A 6041-nucleotide genomic window follows, 5' to 3' on the forward strand; every position below is an offset into this window, starting at 1 on the left:
GGCTACAAAGTTGAAACCTAGCCTAAATAAAACAAATGAATGAAAAATCCACATTATATGCAAGTATGAAATTCTCAACAAGAAAAATGAAAAGATGAAAAAAACTCACTCCTACAAAAAGAAATTCAAACTAAAAGCAAATTAAATGAAGCGCTTGTTTTTCCCTTAGCTCTGTTGAGAACAAAGACTGACATACAGGCACAGCACTAAGGGAAAAGATGCTCAATGGTTTTGAGCTATAGAGGGCAATCCAGCAATGTTGAAGAAACCACACACACGTCTTTTGATCCCAAAATTGACTCCTAGGAATTTTTCTTGTGGATGATATGCAATGTCTAATTTGTATTTATAAGGAATTGTTTACTGTAACAGTTTTTGGAATAGAAAATGCTACACAAATCTTCAACAGGAAGACACTGGGAAATTTCAATCCATCTATGAAACAGGAGGATGGGAAGTACCCGAGGCACAGAGAAGCCATTGTGTGGTGAGAACTGTCTTTGGGATATTCTAAGGGCAGAAAGAAGTTAGGCACACAAGAATAAATGTAAGGAGCACGTGGATTTTTTACTATAAACCCCGTTTTATCCTCTGAGTTTTAAATTATACAAATGTATTACCTGCCTGTGGTGGTTTCGATGAGAATGCCCTCCAAAGGCTCATACATTTGAATGCTTAATTACCAGTTAGTGGAACTGTTTGGGAACGATTAGGAACTATGGCCTTGTTGGAGGAAATATAGTCTCATTGGAGGAGGTGTGTCACTGGGGGGTGGGCTTTGAGATTTCAAGCCCATGCCCCGCCCCATCTACCTGCTGCCTGTAGATCAGGATACAAACCTCTCAGTTACTATTCTAGTACCATGTCTTCTGCTTCCTGCCATGATGATCATGGACCACCCTCCAGAAGTATAAGCAAACCCCCAATTAAATACTTTCTTTTATAAGAGTTGCCTTAGATCGTGGTGTCTTGTCACAGCAACAGAACAATAACTAAGACACTGTTCAATTAAGTAAAAATGTAACAATCTTGGAGATGCTCAGTTGAATGACTAATTAACACAGGGTTTGGCCAATAAAGAGATGTACAGACATACAGAAAACAGTGAGTGAATATCCCAGTTGATTCCTCGCCCAGCAGGAGAAAGGGGTCCAGTCAGAAACCAGGATTCCCAGGCTCAGAAACCCACACTGGACTTTCTGTGAAACCAAGAAAAACCTCCACAGTCTTCTTAACCAAGGACTAGGAGGATGTTTTCTCCACAAAATTGCTCCCTGCAGCCCACCACCCAAAGCATGCATAAGAGAAAGTCTAAAAACAAAGCCCAAATATCTACCTGACTTGTCCATTTCCAGCAGGAGATTTTCCTTTAACAGGAAGGGCAGGCTGCCTACCTAAGGGTTGGGGGGGGGGAGTTGGAGGGAGCCACCAGTGGAGCAGATAACAGGGTCACAAAAGAAAAAAAAAGTCAGACACCGGTCTCTAAAAGGCTGGTGTCTTGGAGTCTTTCAAGCTCTCCCTCCCCATCTCCCCCCACCCCTCCATCTCTTTACTCCTCTCCCCTCATCCCAATCTGTGCCATTGAACTCCTTTTCACAGTCTTTAGTATCTGAGCCTCTCTTACCCATGGAAGAGCCACACATCTCTTTGATGTATCAAAGTACCCTCCACTACTCAGTGTGTACCATTCCTTGGCTGTCTTGTCTGGGTGCGTTATACAGATTTCTATTGGTAAAATTATCAAGGCCACTTTACATAGTGAAAAGGGAGATTTATTTAGTGGTGTAACTTACAAATGAAGGGATAGGGAGGTTGCAGGTTCTGGGAAAGACGCAGCACAGTCCAGCAGTGTTCTCTGGAGAACTCTCCTCGGTCTACCTCTAGCATCCAGGGTCCAGGAAAACAAGAGAGGGCGGCGCATCTGGATCCTGGGTCTTCAGGGCCCTCTCTTGGCCCTGCCTTGTAGGTGTGACAGTTACCAAAGCCTCAATGGGGGTTGGAACTTCCAGACCAAAGCTGGAATGGCTACCCACTACAGATTTCCCAGTATTACTTCTCAGACTCTTGATGGATGTTTCAAATTCTTGCACAATGATGACGACTGGGCCAATAAAAAAAACTAATTTCAAGCTTTCAACCATTTCTCTGCCATCTTGCCTTGTTCTTTCCTGACTATGAAGTGGGATAAAGACATTTTGTCTTACGGAATGTGGAAAACATAAGGTGACTGCAGAAATTAATGTTTTCATATATTTTCTATGATAAATTTTTGTTTGTTTGTTTGTTTTTCAAGACAGGGTTTGTCTGTGTAGCCTTGGCTGTCCTGGAGCTTGCTCTGTAGACTAGGCTGGCCTCGAACTCACAGAGATTCACCTGCCTCCCAAGTGCTGGGATTAAAGGCATGTGTTACCACCACCCAGCTCTATGATGAATTAATATTCTTCATTTTAAAAATAAAATAAATAAGGCTGATCAGTGGTGACAGCACTTGGGAGCAGAGGCAGGTGGATCTCTGTGAATTTGAGGCCAGCCTGGTCTACAGAGCAAGTTCCAGGACAGGTTCAAAAGCTACACAAAGAAACCCTGTCTCAAAAAACCAAAAATAGATAGATAAATAGATAGATAGATAGATAGATAGATAGATAGATAGATAGATAGAGTGAAAAGTAACTGAGGAAGACACCATACACCATACATCAACTCTGGCCTCCATACCTAGCCAGTCACACAAGCACATTCACACATATGCACACATACTCCAGCCACACATACACACCAATTAATAAACAAAAAGAATATTAGGAATGAAAAGTCTCTCTGGGGACTGGCAGGCAAAGGTGCTTACCTTCAATCCCTTTTGACAACCTGAGGTCCTTCCCCAGGATTCACACAGTGAAGGAGGGAACTGACTCCCGTAGCTTGTCCTCTGATCTCCATGCATACACTGTGCATTCACACACACATATACTACTGTTTGCACAAGCAAAAATAAATAATGACTTCAGTCAACTTACATTTTCATTTCATTATTTAAAAAAAAAAAACTATGTCTGGAGGGAAGGGAAATCCCAATGTTTAGGAGGAGAGACATCTAAAAACAGAGAGGTGTTGGGAGCCCAGGAATGTTCCTAACAGGAGGCCAGATCTGTAGGAGGTTTCCCTCTAAACCACCCCAGCATGGGAGTCAGCACCCTCTTGGGAAGAGTATTGCTTGCCTATGATTTCTGACACAGATTATTCACACTTTCAAAACTTGGCATTAGATACACCATGTAACTAACATTAGGGAGGAGAAAGTAAAACATAAAAATGAGATGCACACTGCTAAAAATAAAATAAAATGAAAATAAAAGTGCATGAGAAATGTAATAACATCACCACACCCAAATGAAGAGAAGAAAGTGCTGTAGTGAACTCGAAGCCTGATTAATGTCATTAATGTTATATAGGCCTTTCATTTAAAAGTCAAAGGGCTGTCTGGAAACCTCTGTGTCGTGAGAATCCACTTTACTAGGCTTTTAACATTACTAAGCACAATTCCAAACGATCTAGTCCTAACAGGACCACTCCCTTCCCTCCCCCCACCCCCACCCCCGAGTCACCCACACCAAGGCCTCCTTTAAAAAGGAGGTTTATAAGCCAACTCCCAGGGTAATAACATGTTGCTCTTCTTTGGAAAGACTTTCATCCTTACAGAAGTTTTAGTAGCCTTTTCCAAAGCAAATAATGCTGACTCCCCTTAATTCATGGTTCGCAAAACAGACCTTGGCTTTAGATGACTGACCTAAAGATGGGCATTGAGAGCTCCCCACCTCTGGGCTAACTGTGCACCAAGGCGGTCAGAACAGACTCTTGGCTCCTGATGCTGCAGGAGCAGAGATGGGCAAGGGTGTGGGAAGAGACCACCAGAAAGGCAATGCACAGTGGCCTCATTCCCCCTCCCCCTCCTACAGGTAAGCAGGTGGTTTGTCTCTTCATGGGTTATAACACTCTCTTATAGATCACTTTTACAGTCCTGTTATAAACTTGGAGTTTTAGGGGTAAAGAAAAAACCAAGTGGTCCTATGACCCATTACAGACTGAACAGCCTTTATCTGAGATGCTTGGAACCAAAGTGTCTAGTTTGTGCTTTTTCAAATCTTGGAATCCACACATGAAATCTCTTCCGAGATGGGTTCCAAGTCTAAACATGAATTCCATTGTGTATCACAAATACCTGTAAGCAGAATCAAGTCTACACATGATGTTTCAATAATTTTATGCCAACGAACACACATACACGTGTGTGAGCACCTGCATACACAGTTAATAAAAAAATTAAAGAAGATTTTTTTCAAAAAAATCAACAGGTGATAGACTACTTATAAATAACCCCTTAACATTTTATATTACACATCCATCAACTTATTTAATAAGCAGATATTTTGTTCATTGAGATGTTTTTTCACATGCAGCAGTATTCACCACTTTTATAGAAGGTATACATGATCTGTGATTCACGTAATCACCCTATAACCAAGATACAGCATAGTTCCACCCCCCAAAGTCCCTTCCCATTCCTTTGTAGTTTAATCTTGCCTCCCCTGCATAGTCACTGGTTAGATTACTGCTGCTGTATCTGAAGCCCCCCCTTTCTTCTCCACCATGCTAGGGGTTGAAGAGGTCTACTACCTACATGCTAGGCAAGTGCTCTGACAATGAGCCCTTCCGTTAGCATTATTTCTTTTTAATTCAAGTGTGTGTGAGAGTGGGTGTCCAAAGAGACCAGAAGAGGGTGTGAGACCCCTTGGAGCTAGAGTTACCGGAGGCACGTGGTGTGAGCTCTGGGAACAGAACTCCAGTCCTCTAAAAGGCAGCGGTCTTAACAGCTGAGCCATCCTTCCAGCCCTGACTTTTTTTAGTCTGGCATATTTCATTTAACATAACATTTTTGGGGGTCCCTCTTGATATATTTTTCCGTTACTGACTTGTATTCTGTTCTGTGAATGTAGCATAAGCTGTTTGTCCACTCCATAATTAAGCGGCTTTGGGGTTGTTTTTAACTTTTGCCAATTCTGAAAAGAACTGTTATCGACATCTATACACAGGTTTCTATGTATACGAAAGTTTTTATTTCTCTTAGGAAAATTTCCAGCAATTGCATTATTGGTTATATATGCTAAGTATATTGAACTGACTTCTAACATTCTTACTTCTTTATAGTCTTATAACATTGTATAAGAGCTCCTATTGCTCCAACATCTTCACGGATATTTTGTAAATTTTTTTTTGCAATTGTGTACATAAGTACATAAGTGGTGATATTTCAGTGGTTTTAGTGAGACATTCTAGCACATGGGTAGTGATATTTCAGCAGACTCTAATTTGCATTTCCCTAACTGATAATGCAGTTGACCATCTTCTTAGGTGCTCAGTGTGAACCCTCTACACTGTGGATTTTGTTGTAAAAATTATTTCTATATTCTAGATGCTGGTACTTCATCCAAATTGTACTCTATAAACATTTTCTCCCTTTTCATGGTTTTCTTCAGTATTTGTTTGCTTCATTTTTGTTTTCAAGACAGTCTCTCTACACAGCCCTGGCTGTCCTGGAACTCACTCTGTAGACCAGGCTGGTCTTGAACTCACAGAGATCCACCTGCCTCTGCCTACCAAGTGCTAGGATTAAAGGCTTGAGCCACCACACCCAGCCAAGGAGCAGCTTTTGATGAAGAACAGTTTGTTTAAGCACCATCTGCTAAATGTTGGCCCTGGAGCTACAGCAATAAACAAAAATTCTATCCATCAGTTCCATCTACCAGTTTACTGTATCATCACTAATATTTTTCATCGCTAAATATTACTTGAAACACGATTTGGAATATGCACTACATAGCATTCTCTTGGCCACATCTTAATTTAGTTAAGCCTCTCTGTTTGGGGTATATTTATATTAACTCCCTTCCAAGAAAAACCAAATAAGGAAGAAAAGAAATGCATGATCGATATACTTGCGCAGAAGCCTCTGCCCACACCTGCGATGATCTTCTTAGTGTGAATGC

This window comes from Peromyscus leucopus, chromosome 4, assembly GCF_004664715.2.
Source record: "Peromyscus leucopus breed LL Stock chromosome 4, UCI_PerLeu_2.1, whole genome shotgun sequence".
In the NCBI taxonomy this organism is placed as follows: domain Eukaryota; kingdom Metazoa; phylum Chordata; class Mammalia; order Rodentia; family Cricetidae; genus Peromyscus; species Peromyscus leucopus.